We start from the raw sequence: 13,066 nt of genomic DNA, 5'->3' as shown, positions 1-13,066 counted from the left end.
CTGGGGATGTTAACATAATATTAGAGAAAGCCTGATAGGACAGAGAACTATGAGAACAGATTATAACTTCCAAAGGCTGGACATGAAAATCTGGTAAAGACAATTTTTAAGCACTTGATGAGCAGAAACATCTTGAAACACATCTGTGTCCTGGCTGCTAAATATAAATAACCTGACTGAGGAAAGCCATGGGATACAGACACGGATGAGCAGCCCTAGCAGCATTACAGGAACGACAGCCTTTCAGAAAACACTTCAACTGAGCAATCCTCAGCCCCAAAGCCCCAGTACCCTTTGCTCTTCTTGCTCATGGAGCTCAGCTTTCCAGCAACACAATGGGGAAGAGGGTTGCATTTGTAAGGCAAATACTCTGAACCTAAATATGCAGTGTAGCCCAGACAGTAATGGTCTGGCAATCTGGGGGGGTCTCTGAGGTGGGAACTGAGATGCTGCATTGCTGATGAGCTCACAAGTGAAGCTAGCCTTGCTGGTCCTCAGAGCTAGCTCACTGGAAGCACAAAGGATGTAAGGAGGAACTAAAAAGGATTCTGGACTGCTGCAAAGCCAGACAAGGCTTCTGAGACACAGATTTTGATCACATCATGCCACTGTACTTTCTGTCAGAATGAAGTTCAAATCCCTTGCTTGGTAGTTCAAGACTCTGGACAGCCCGGCACCAGCTCACCTATGCCATCATCTCTCCCTGCTCTGGCTGCACCCAGCTCTCCCCAAAAATAGAGCATCGAGCCCCTCCACATCTTCACACTTTTATTCTGTGGCAACCTCTACAGGCAAAACCCTCCTCCCAGAGCACCTGCACCCAATGAGTTCCTCCTCACCCCTTGACACTTCCTTCTCCAGAGCCTTGGCCACTTCCCATGACCTTCTTTATATACTTCTAATAAAGCACATAGGATGCCGTATTATATTTTACTTAAGTTTCCAAGTCCTGCACTAAACTCCGAATCCTCAGGGCCAGAAACTATATCTTGTTTATTCAGGTTACCCCACGTCTTCACATAGTTATGTGGCACCAGATATTTATCACAAAAATATTAGTTATGTAAAGGAAGTGTCATGCCCATTCCCATCATTGTGCTCTTTTATTCTTTTTCAAAAGTCTCTAGGGTTTTAAAGTTTTGGGTATATGTTTTAAGTGGTTTTTAAATAATCATAGTAAGAGCTAGCTTTTATAGAATATTTACTATACATTAGACATTGTTCTAAGCACTTCTGTCTCATTAGGCACTTAATCTTCGTAATGATTTCCATGACCCTATGTGGTTACTGTCTTTATTATTCCCATTTTTTAAAGACTTTTTTTATTTATTCATGAGAGACACAGAGAGAGAGAGAGGCAGAGACATAGGCAGAGAGAGAAGCAGGCTCCGTGCGGGGAGCCCGCTGCAAGACTCAATCCCAGGACCCTAGGATTATGACCTGAGCCAAAGGCAGACACTCAACCACTGAGCCACCCAGGTGTCCCTATTATTCCCATTTTATTTTATTTTTTTAAAGATTTTATTTATTTATTCTTGAGAGAGAGAGAGAGGCGGAGACACAGGCAGAGGGAGAAGCAGGTTCCATGCAGGGAGCCTGACGTGGGACTCGATCCCGGGTCTCCGGGATCACGCCCTGGGCCAAAGGCGGTGCTAAACCACTGAGCCACCCAGGCTGCCCCATATTCCCATTTTAAATATGAGGAAATTGCAGCACAGAGAAGTTTAGTAGCTTGATCAAAGGCACACACCTTGAAGTGATTGCACCAGGATTTAAACCAAGACAGTGTGATGTTAAAAATAAGAATGAGTCTTTGGAGGACCCAAGAATAAGACAAATGGACCACAACTGTGCTCTGCTCTCCCTGTCATTCTTCAGCCTTACCCAGCCTACAAAACAAAGAGCCCTCAGTCAAGTTTTGCCTTTATAGTGGGCTCATCCTGGAGCTAGAATATACCCTGGTATCTTCTTTAAAGGTCCTCTCCGACCTTCTAAAAGGTCACTGGGGGCAGCCCTGGTGGCTCAGTGGTTTAACACCGCCTTCAGCCCAGAGCGTGATCCTGGAGACCTGGGATCGAGTCCCGTGTCAGGCTCCCTGCATGGAGCCTGCTTCTCCCTCTGCCTGTGTCTCTGCCTCTCTCTCTCTGTGTCTCTCATGAATAAATAAACAAAATATTTTTTAAAAATAAAATAAAAATAAAAGGTCATTGGCAATGTCAAGTATGACAGCCTCTTGCATCATTCATCAGAGGGAAAGAAGCATGGAGTTCAAAGATATGTTCACAACCAAGTTGAGAGGGTGTGGGTGCTGACTTCTATCTTCATAGAAAAGCTTGCCCTCAAGGTATTAACAGCAAACCCACAGCTTCCGGTCAGTAATTATAGCACATTAAGCTATGAACTGGCTTTTAGATTTTACAAGGTGGATCTCTTGATCACAATTGGGTCTTGGTCTAGGTGTAGCATCTGTGTTCACTAACACTGAGGAGTTAATAATAGCCAACCCATCACTGGATGCCACTACCCCAACTAGGGCCCTCTGAGAACTTCTTTTTTTTTTTTTTTTGAGAATTTCAAGTAGATAAGTGGGCTGGCAGGGGCTGACTTCCTAAGTATGCTATTAAATGGTTCACTCTTCCATTGATGCTCAGAGCTAGGCAGTGGACAAGGGTTCCCACTAGGGTATAGTGGGTATGCTGGGATTCAACTTCTCCCTCTGGCCAATCCTGTCTCTTCCCTCCTTCATTAGCCCTGATGGCTGAGAAATTTCATGCTCACAAAATCCATCTCAGCATCTGGAAAACCCAACCTGCAACAGACTGGCCTTGGAATAAGATGTGTCCTTCCATTTTCTCCTCTACCTCCTTTCTCCTCAGAACTCTACACTAGAGAACCCCCAACCACACAGAACTACTGTTTATGCCTACAAGATCATGCATTTCTGCATGGCCCTGTGTTGGCTCATTACTATTCTCTCTGCTCTGAAATGTCCTTCCCCTCCCATCCCCCACATCAGCCATGTGACAGCCTTCTAACTATCCTTTATCGCTCAACTCAAATGGCCAGCCTCTCTAGCTTACGGCCAAAGATTGATTGCTCCCCCATCTTTCATCCCACAACACCTTTTGCATACTTCATTATGATACTAATTACATTTTTATATTCTCCCACTGAGCTGAGGGACACTTGGCAATAGATTGTTTCTTGTTCATCTTTTTAGCCCTAGCACTTGGAACACAGTAGGAGCACAATGTGTGTTTACTCAATTAAATACATTTGAATTTGGGATGCCTGGGTAGCTCAGCAGTTTAGCAGCTGCCTTTGGCTCGGGGCATGATCCCAGAGTCCTGGGATCGAATCCTGCATCAGGCTCCCTGCATGGAGCCTGCTTCTCCCTCTGCCTCTCTCTCTCTCTCTCTCTCTCTCTCATATATAAATAAAACCTTTTAAAAATATATTTGAATTTGTGATGATCATCTGGTGGGACTTAGGTTCTTACATGAATATTCCCAAAGCCACTGGTTCCTTTAAAGCCCTCCCAACCCCCCACTCCCACAACAAGGGGTCGTCCACTATGGCACAGGTATGTCCCATGCATAGTGAGCTCAAATTCTAAAGAGGGCTCAAGGATTCTCACATACAAACACACACGCACACAAAGTTGCCCCTCTCCTCTACTGAATGAGTCAGGATCAGGAGTAAAAGTCCAGGGTAAAAGAGTAGCCTCCCTCCACCTCCCTTATACACACAAAGTATAAGAGGATGTCCCTACAACCCTACGGCCAAGCTTGTATCAGGAATCAGATGATCAACCTCTCTGTGCCTCTGGCTCTTCTTTTCCTTGAATGATGGTGACCTGGGGCCATCATTCTTCTATATTAGATTACTGTTCCTTCTATATCACAGCTTGGTCACAGGTTATTATCACACATCTATCTTCCTGTGGGACTTTTTGGAGAGGAACACTGAATGGGCCGCAAAGAATATATATATGCTTTGGTCCCTGACCAAATATCATATTTTAGTCTTATAATGTTATGACCACCCCTGTCAAGTAATGAGGAAATAGGTCAGAAAGCATAAGGACAGACTTGGGAAACTCTAAAAGAGATGAATTCTAAAGACGCTGAAACTGCTTCTGGAATGTAGATGTGAGGGTGGATAAGGGGGGAAGGGTAGGGACAGGTCAGGAGAAGAGTTATAATAGCATGCTCATTTCATAAAAAAGGAGATTTAGAGGATGTTTATAATTAAATGTATACTTTTGGAAATCTGTGGCATGAGGTTCATGAGATATAGACCTAGAACCAGGACAGTGGTAGTTCATTCAACAATATTCACTAAGCACTTACAACATGTCAGGCACTGTTCTAGACACAGGGGGTAAGCTAGGAGCTGAAAATGGTGGCCCCGTCTTGGGCCAGTGTAGCATTCAATTAAACACTAGTTCAACATCCAAAAATATATTGAGTTCTTTACTGCTATTTCCCATAAAAACACTAAAGAAGGAGTGTCCATTTGTTACATACAACACACTCTTTAAATCCTCCTCTCACCTCCCCCATTGGCTACTTTCACACTCAACTGCCCTCGAGTCCCTTTCCTCCTCACCGCATCCCCCTCAACTCCCTCAAGACCAGCTCAGCCACTCCTTTATGCAAAAATAAGAGGCTGAGATGATAGAGTTAAAGAAAAAAATAAATCATTACCCAAAGTTGTCTCCCAAGTCAGGAAGGGAGCCACTACCATCCAGGGTCCAAAACCAGGGAACCCCATCAGTTACCATTCTTTAAAAAAAAAAAGAGGGGGCAATGATAAATTCCAGCAGCCACCGACTTCATCCTCCATCATGGCAGTGAATTGACTCTTGGGCGAAAGTTCCCTCCAGATGGTGTTTATCAAGGAAGATGGTGAGAAGGAGCAGCAGTGTTTATGGTGAGAAAGTAAAAGACCCTTTGTCATTGTTTATTGACCATTCCTGACACATCCAATGACCAGCATGTTCTTCATCATTTTGTTGGATGGATATTAATGTAAAAAAAAAAAAAAATCACTTATCGAGTGCTAAAGAACTTGCGCCTAAGGCATTCTACAGACTTAAAGTTGCTAATAAATCCTGCCAGACATTTTCATCCTTTACAAACCAGTGAGCCAGTCTACATTTATCACATGACCCAGGGCTTGTAGGAAATGGAAAGACATTTGCTTGAACCCCCACCACCAAGAACTATTTGTTTCATTGTTTTTTTAGCTACCTGACCACCCATGCTAACAAGGATAGCTAACATTCATTCATTACACACCAGGTGCTTCATGTTAACCCTTTTACATGGATTTTCTTCATTCGTATTCACAAATCCGTGAAGTGAATTCTACTGTCATTCCCCTTTGAGGTGAAGAAGTCAAGACTCAGTGGGATTAAGTGGCTTGTCCAAGGCCCCACTACTAATACCAAGAGAAGCCACATGGCCATTCCAGGAATTGATGCCCTAGCCTCCTGAAATTTTATTGTCCAGATCATTGTGCATCTCAGAGAAGACAGAGGAGCAACCCTACATTCAGTGTGAAGTTTGTGCACAGCTCACAGTGAGGCTGTGTCCGCAGAGAACTCTAACCCTTCAACCAAACTACTGGTTGCTTTCGTAGAGAAAGGACATTGCTACTTAAATACCAAAGACACAAACTAGCTGAGTGCATCCGGAAGCTCCCTACTAGACAGTGACTTTGGAAAATAGGATGTGAAATCCAAGTTCTGCTGTCTCTGGGTTATTCTTTGGCACACTGAAGCTCTGAACCTCTCAGGATAAACTTTGATCTTTGTGTCTTTTACCAAACCTGACATTGACCCAATCCCATTTAAAATGCTCATTTTTCCTCCCAGCTTTCTGAATAAGTTAAATTTTAAACAAGTAGAATTTTGCTTTCTTGCTAAACACTTAAGTAAAAGATGAACTATTTAACAGGTGAAGGAATATTCGAATATTATTGTAACAAAACCCAAAATCATGTCTGTTGTAATTTTTCTTAAATTACATATTGTTTCCATCACTTGGCTCTATGTCTTTCAGTTGTTTCTGACAACATTGCCTGCAGACAACTTAGTATGGAATATACAGACAACTAGATCTCATCCATTAAAGTTCAACATTCACTTTGGAAATTCAAAAAATTTTTTTAGATGTTAGTATTGGAATAAAGATGAAAAAAATGAAAAAAAAAGGAATAAAGATGAGTGGATACTTTTTCACATTTTTAAAATTTATTTTTCTGGGATCCCTGGGTGGCTCGGCAGTTTGGTGCCTGCCTTGGGCCCAGAGCATGATCCTGGAGACCTGGATCGAGTCCCACGTCGGGCTCCTTGCGTGGAGCCTGCTTCTCCCTCTGCCTGTGTCTCTGCCTCTCTCTGTCTCATGAATAAATAAATAAATTTTAAAAAATAAATTTATTTTTCTTATTTATTTTATTTTCTCCTTTTTCTTATTTATTTCATTTTTTTTTAAAGATTCATTTCTTTATTTGAGAAAGAAAGAGAGTGTGCAGGGGGTAGGGGCAGAGAGAATGTCAAGCAGACTCTGTGCTGAGTGTGAGGCCCAATGCCAGGCTCCATCTCAGGACCCTAAAATCACAACTTGAGCCAAAATCAAGAATCTGTCGCTTAAATGACTGAGCCACCCAGGCACCCCTTTGTTTTTTTTAAAATGGGAGTTATAGCAGTTTAAATCATTGAAGCACACACATATACACAACCTCATCTAGAATCATATCAACCTAGCATGTAAGCTGTTATTTTTCCTTCTAGATGTACACATTTCACACACCTGCAATCCTGTACACTTTCAACCCTGCTGAATAAAAATATAACTTGTTTTTGTACAAACTATTAATAAGGGTTTCTTCTTTCTCCATCCAGCACCCCCAGGAGCTGAGTATTTATGTACGTGACATCCTTTCTCAATATACACCCATTATCTCATTTACTTCTCACAGTAAGTCATGGAGATATTAATGTTTTCATGAACACAAAAAATAAGAGTATATGTTTGTTCGGTGGTCAACAGGTACCAGCGAACTTTTCCAGTAAACGACCAGAGGGTAAACATCGTAGGCATTGAGAGCCCCAAGAGCTCTGTTGCAATCGCTCATCTACTACCACGGTACAAAAGCACTCGTGGACCAGACACAAGTGAATATGTCCGTGTGCCAAGAAGACTTTATTTCTGGACACCAAATTCGAAGTCAGACCATCTTCACAGCTCACAGAATATTATTCTCCTTTTGATTCGTTCAACCATTAAAAATGTAAAAACCACACTCAGTTGACGGGTGGAACACAAACAGGCAGTGGGCTCCCGTTTGCCAGCCCCTAACCTACAAGAAGGGCTCTTGGAAGTAGAAAGAACCTTGAAAGAGTTCTGCTATTAGTTGCTTTTCCTCTCTTGGGCAAAGAATCCGATACCTCCCGAAGGCAGTAGTTCGCGGTGGCCTGGTTAAGACGAGACCCCAGATATTCTGACTCGTGGTTCAGTGCACTTTCCACCAAAAGGCACTGCTTGAAATAAAAGCAAATAAGAGGCCAATTAAAGAGATAACTGTAAAAGCTGCTCAGCATTACGCTCAAACACTAGAACACCCAGTGCTGGCTGCTCAGCCTGTCGCTACTTATGCAGACAGCTGCTGGCACGCTTTCAGAGGGCTTGAGAAATGATAACTGGTTAGGCAGAAATAGTTCCAAGAAATAGCACAGTGACTTTTGCTCTGCTACTTCCTTGCACTACTACAATTTAACTCCTCTTCTGCCTGAGTTGTGAAATCTGGAAAATAAGGAAATCGACACTTTCCATTTCAGCTTTTACGATCGTTTCACTTGTTAGACCAACCCGGCCCGCTGAAAAATAGAATGCAACCATCAGGCAGGGCAGATTTTGTTGTTTTTTTTTTCCAGGTAATCGCTAGCAAAGTACTTGGTTGCATACCTACCACGTCAAAACAGTGTAGCTCTCTCTCTTCCTCCTCTTCGCTTGAACTCCATGCTTCGCTTGCCTCTATTTTTTTAGTGTCTACTGTCTCAGTAGGAACAAAACTTCACTGGCTAGAGGCTGCAGGGCAGCTGCCCCGAAAGCAGCAGTTGAGATCAGAAAGGCAAGTGAGCCCACGCCCTCCCTGAATCAGACATTCTGGAAGCTGGAGCAGAGACCATGGTGCTGTGTGTGTGTGTGTGTGTGTGTGTGTGTGTGTGTGTTCACATGCATATTTCTGTGCCTGTGTGCACGTACAGAAAATAGAGACAAGGTTAAACTCTTTGGGATGGGGAACAGAATGAGTCAGGTGAAACTGAGAATAATGGGAAAGAAAGCTACCTGAGCCAGAAGTTTCATCTTGCCACGTGGGACGCGCAAAGGACATTGTGCATATTTCCTCTTCTCTGAAGCATTTCCTCCCTCAGCCTCCTCCTTGCTTCCTTCGGCCTCTCTGGCCTGACTGCCTGAGTCATCCAGTCTGGACAAACGGCCCTTGGAGCCAAGTCACACCCGCAGTCTCAGCCCCAGCCCAGCCCCTCGTTTTGTGGTCTTGTGCCCATTGCCCCACCTGTGTGGTGGGCAGGTGTGAGCAAATGCATGTGTGTCGGTCTGCCCTGCTGGCCTGGGAGCCCCAGAGACCAGGGACTGTGCTTACTTTCTCCACCACTGTACGCTAGCACTAGCAGAATGCCTGACGCACAGCAGCAAAAACTGTTCAGTGCTGCTGAGTTAATGAATCTGGTTCCAAAAAAGAAAAAAAGAAGAGAAAATATGAATCAATGCTTTTTAGTGGAGATTTAGTCACATAAGTAACTACTGCCCTGATGGGAAAACTGGGCTGACCCCCGAGTCCACTTGGATGTCCAGCAAACAGGAACAGAGAGCTGAATGACCACAAAGAGCCCCCGATCTCCTAGGAAAGAGGACTGCAGAGGTGCTGGGGTTCATTTACACCGCGGATGTGCTCAGCGCGCAGGAGCCCTTGACTCTCCCAAGACCCTAAGACTTCTTCAAGGCAGTGATGTCTACCGATTCTTTGGCATTACCTTAGATAAGACTTTCAGAAGTGTCCAAAGAAGCAAAATAAATAGTACAACTAGGAAGTCTGAGCAGTACCCACAATATATCCTCTCCGTTGTTTAGCTTCTTCATCCAAAAAATGGGCAACGTTACCATCTTTCTCCCACCTCCATGCTCCCCCTTGCAACTTGGAATTTTGCCAGGCAAATTTTGTCTATTGGCTTTATTCAGGCTTTCATAGATGATAGATGATAGATTAGATAGATAGATAGATAATAGATGGATAGCTAGAAAGACAGAGAGATAGATAGATAGATAGATAAATAGATAGACAGATATTACCACTTCCAACATTTATGGGGCATTTACTATGTGGCAGGTACCAAGCTGAGTTCAATGGAGTAAACAAAGACTAAAAACAGAATGGCTGCCCTAGGAAATTTGTAGTCAGTTGGAGGAAGTGCAGGAGTTCAGTGATTCATTTATATTTAACAAAGTTTTATTAAGCATCTATTAAATGCCAGGCACAAAAAGAGAGTAGGTCGAATGAATGAATTAGACCCACAATTCAGTGAAAAAGATGAGCAAACATGCAAATAAACCATAGTGCATTATCGGTGGTATAGCACAGTTGCAATAAATGACTGCGAGGCACAAATACTTCTCTTTGCGTAGGAGTCAGGGTTGCTGCCACAGTATGAGTTCTTAATTGGACCTTGCAGAATGAATAGAAGTCCATGGGGGCAGTGGAGGGAGGGACGGATGGGGGAGAGGAAATCGGGGAAGTAGAGTCTTATGGCCTGAGCATACCAATTGGGTAAGGACCTGAGCCGAAAATGTTAACATTTCGAACACAGCAAGCATGAGTAGAATTAGAGCGAGACCAGCAGAAAGAAAGGAATGGGGTGCCATGCTAAAAATAAAATTGATAATATACCCCCATAAGCAACAGAGAACCATGGAAGGCCTTGGAGCCAAGGAATGTAAGGACCACACTTGGGTTTAAGAAAGATCCCTGGTCACTGAAAGAAGGAGAACAAGGACAGGACAAATATTTGGATAGACCCATTCACATGAGTCCAACAGGACCAGGCCCAAAAGGAGGCCACCAAGCTTCCATGCCAGGGGTGGCAGGGGGGAACCACCCCTGGAGGAGAACCCAGTTTGCACAGGGTCAAGGAAGAGAGCAGAGGCAACACTGAATGCAGCAAGACAGTAAGTGACATGTGTCCCAGATGGTGACCTCCTTGAGGACAGGGACTATGTAGTATTGACCCGTGTGTCACAAGGTCTTGCAGAGGAAGGAGGTGAGGCCCCCAAGAAGGCTCATAGCTTCCAAAACCTGAGCAAACACAGGCTTTCGGAGGAACATGTGCAGTGGGTGTGGGTGGAAGTATCACCCATCGCATTTGTCTCCTACGTGGGGGAGCCAAGACCTCCCTGCTGCCATCTGCATAATAACCCTCTGCAAATTGCAAAGCACAGTCCCACATTCTCTCACACATAACTGGCTTTCGGAACAGATGTTGATGGGGAAGTTCTGCTGAAATGACTAATCGCTAGAGAGGACACTGGAAAGAGAAGCCGTGCTAGAAGGGAAGTCAGGCAAAGTTAACACCACAGCAGCTCTCAAGAAAGAAAGGGCCATTCATGGCTGACAGGTGTGTGACATTTGCAACTCAGGGGTTTATTAACGACTCAGCTCCAAAGCAGTCCTACTTGCCCATCAAATAAAATCTGAAAGCAAAAGAATTCCACAAGCCTTAGACATATACACACAGACACACCAATCACAGTTATCAGGATTTGCATTTTACATTTAGCCCTATTCCTGAATTGTGAAAGATTCCCATTTCACTCTTATATGCCCTCTCTACTATTTTTTGGAACTGCTAAATAGTAAGATATAGGTTGGAGTGTTAAAATAACAAATGTAATAATGCAAAATAACACGCCACTGGGCATTCATTCACAAGCCAAGGACTATTAAAGTACCTCACTCAAAAGATGACAATGTACTGCAGCCCGGTAATATACTGAATATAAGTTATTAATGAATTGATTTTAAGTGTTAGCTAAATGCTTCCTAGACTGTTTTTAAACACTCTAACGGCATAAACCTCAGTCATACAAAAGCAAGTTGGTAAAACTATTATAAAATCTGGTAGGGAATAATTTGGTCTTAGCACACTAGGACTTAATTGATGATTGGTCTTCTGAGGCCCTTTGCTGTTCTATTCTACATAAAAAAAAAAAAATCCACAATTCTTGCTGTGTGGTCAGGAACATTTTCTAGATTGCTTATTTCTACCTCTGTCTTGATATCTCACTATTTCTACTACCAATATTTTCTTCTTAAAAAATGCACTGTTGGGGCACCTGGGTGGCTCAGTGGTTGGCCATCTGCCTTGGGCTCAGGTCATGATCCCGGGGTCCTGGGATCAAGTCTCTCATCGAGTCCCCACCCCACAGTCTACTTCTCCCTCTGTCTATGTCTCTGCCTCTCTCTCTCTGTGTCTCTCATGAATAAATAAATAAAATCTTAAAAAAAAAAAACCACTGTCATTTCCTTGCAAATGCCCTCCTGGAATGGGGGAAATGCAATAAAATGAATTAAACTCTACCCACGATTTAGCTGTGTAATTATAATCAGCAGCACGTCAACTCATATGAAAATATTTATAATTTTTACGATATTTTTTACAATTCACAATTATTACCATTTTGGATACACACTGACTTCTTATAAAAATTACACCCCTTGGGATCCCTGGGGGGCTCAGTGGTTTAGCGCCTGCCTTTGGCCCGGGGCGCGATCCTGGAGTCCCGGGATCAAGTCCCACATCAGGCTCCCTGCATGGAACCTGCTTCTCCCTCTGCCTGTGTCTCTGCTTCTCTCTCCCCCATGTCTATCATGAATAAATAAATTTTAAAAAATCTTTAAAAAAAAATTACACTCCTTTACGCTCCCACCTGAAATATAAGAGAATATCTCGCTGCATTCACATCAGCATTCGGTAGTATCATCTTTTCATCTTTGCTAATTTCAAAATAACACGTCTGCTAATTTTAAAGCAGCATAGGATTATAATGTTAATCGTATTTCTTTGATTCTAAGCGAGGCTGAACATACTCTAGCCTCTCTGTGCCTCTCACGTGATTTTTCTGCAGATGTTCCTCGTCCAGCTTTGGTTGTGTTTGTTGTTGTTGTTTGGACAAAAGAAACAAGAGGGTGGGAGGGAAGGGAGAGGGTGGAAGTACCTAAGGTTTTGAACTCCACATATTTGAACTCCGTGATTGACTCACTTATTCTGCAGGCATGTACTGAACACCAACGGGTTAGGCACTGTTTATCCAGGCTCCGGAAAATACAGCAGAAACGGCCTTTCCTCCCATGGAGCTTGCATTCTGCTGCTGTTGGCCATATCGATTTATGTTAAGCTATCAATGTTTTGCTGTCTGCTTTGAATTGGAGTTACCTACATGATGACACCTTGCAACGTACCCCAAGCACAAGGCTTAGCTCTACTGCAGGGCACGGCCTCGGTTCACGCTGGACACTCCCCAGGAAACCTATACACTCACTCTCCTCTTCTTTTAACCAGCTACTAGTCAAGACTGCCCCCCCTCCTCCCAAATCCTACACAAATCAGTTACTGACCTTCCAGCTATACTTCTGGAAGATCTTACACAAAGCTCCTGCGATCCTTCCCCTGCCGAAGCAAACCACTGAGCAAGATCACCCCTCAAAAAGCTAAGCCTCCGAATTAGTCAAAGCAGGAGGGACTCTATGCTTTAGTAATTTGGCAGAAACAGAAAAAGAAGTCAGAAACTGGTTTTATTCCAAGGCAGCTGGGGGTACAGAGTCTGACCATATATAGGCGTCCAATCACATCCAAGCACCCCAAAGAATTCCAGACCTTCGTATTCAGACTGAACATGCTCTGCACTCTCTGGTAAGGGGTCACAGTGACACAAGACCTGAGATTCCTCTTGTTCCAGAATCCCTGAGTTCTCCTCTGACAAAA

General features: G+C 43.5%; 1 protein-coding gene across 11 annotated transcripts in view; it reads right to left on the bottom strand.

The window, feature by feature from the left end:
* The window catches only part of LOC144306403 (uncharacterized), a 119,130-nt gene that overhangs the window by 60,893 nt on the left and 45,171 nt on the right, over nucleotides 1–13,066 (bottom strand). The window contains exon 1 of one of the 11 annotated variants that reach the window (XR_013373488.1): nucleotides 8,358–9,058. The exons of 7 other annotated variants lie outside the window; for them this stretch is intronic. The gene's annotated coding sequence lies outside the window, so the exon portion shown is untranslated. 3 more of the 11 variants (XR_013373487.1, XR_013373489.1, XR_013373491.1) reach the window with 3 other exon arrangements.

This window comes from Canis aureus, chromosome 37, assembly GCF_053574225.1.
Source record: "Canis aureus isolate CA01 chromosome 37, VMU_Caureus_v.1.0, whole genome shotgun sequence".
NCBI lineage: Eukaryota > Metazoa > Chordata > Mammalia > Carnivora > Canidae > Canis > Canis aureus.
Note: the sequence above shows the minus strand (reverse complement) of the source record. Positions and strands in the feature narration are given on the sequence as shown.